Consider the following 1,399-nt stretch of genomic DNA (forward strand, 5'->3'; position numbering starts at 1 on the left):
TAGGAGCTGCACAAAGCGCGTCCCCCCCCCCCCCCCCCCAACCTGAACCCGGGGGCTCGTGCACCGGGAGCTGGGCTAGAAAGCGCGCACCACTCTGGGGCGCGTTCGTGCGCCGGATAGCAGAGGGAGCGCGCACTGGTTAGAACTCGCCCAGGGAGAGGGCACACAGGGGTGAGGAAGAATAGAGTGGCAGAGTGAGTGCAGGGCTGAAAGTCAGGGAGTCTTGGGTGTGAATATACCAGATGGGAAAGAGAGCAGACTGTGCACAGAGAGTGAAATTATTGAATGCTCAGAGACTGACCTGACCACTGAGAGAGCAGACACAAGTGGATTGAACACACCTAGAGATCAGATGCACATAGTACTTGCAGATTGACCAGGCACCAAAAGTAGATACTGAATACAGAGAAAGGGAGAGAGAAAGCAGGGCACAGTGACAGGGATGCAGAGCATAGAGTAACTACAGAGTTTCTGGGTACAGCGATTGAGTTGCAAGCAGCATTGCAAAGCACCGGGACTCACTGCAGTGCCGAAGCAACGAAGTGACAGAGGGAAGCAAGCAGTTTCCCAGCACGGGGATCAGTAAGTCAGCATCCCAAAATCAGCAGTGCAGCTTGACTTTAACAGTGAGTACGTAACGATCTGAAAGGATGCTGTGTGATTACTATTTTAAATGAAGGTAGTAAGAAAACTTGGATATTAAACTGCCCATTATTTTCTTTGTTTACAGGAATCTTGTACTATTTAACGAATTGCCAAAGAAATTAAAACTAGCAAATTTTATTCAACTTGTAATATATTAAATTGCTGATAGAATACATAGTTCAGATTCGTTATTTGTTAACATTACTTTTGCTTTAAGACTTCTGTGCCTTACAATGATATGCTTGTTTAAAAACTTTTCTGCCAACATTTCCAAGCGTCTATTCATTTGGTGTTTGCCAGGATCAATTGCATACAACTCTGTTACCTGTTACATAAATAGCAACCCAATATTTGGACTGATACTTTTTAAGTACTCTCGCTACAGTTCATGTCATTCTGGTGGATAATTTGTGTGGTTAGTACAACACAATTCCTGTAAATTTAATGTTTGATGAATTCGATAACATTTGACAGATTTTTTCCTGTTGTTGCCTACAAGACTTGTTCAGTTATCCAAGACAATAACCTTCTCCTACCAGTTCAGCACAAAATTGAAGTATTTTGCTTTCAGAGTATTTTGTGCAAATGGGACTGAAAGCAGAATTTGGACATACATTTTAGCTAAAGTTGCCTAGAGTTGTTTTAGGACAGAATTAGCATGTACTAATAATAAAGAACAGGACACGCTTGGTTAACTGAACAAATCTTTTTGAGGGAAGTCATGGCACATATAGATAAAGAAAATGTGATAGGT

The sequence above is a fragment of the Heterodontus francisci genome, chromosome 5 (genome assembly GCF_036365525.1).
Source record: "Heterodontus francisci isolate sHetFra1 chromosome 5, sHetFra1.hap1, whole genome shotgun sequence".
NCBI classification, from domain to species: Eukaryota; Metazoa; Chordata; class Chondrichthyes; order Heterodontiformes; family Heterodontidae; genus Heterodontus; species Heterodontus francisci.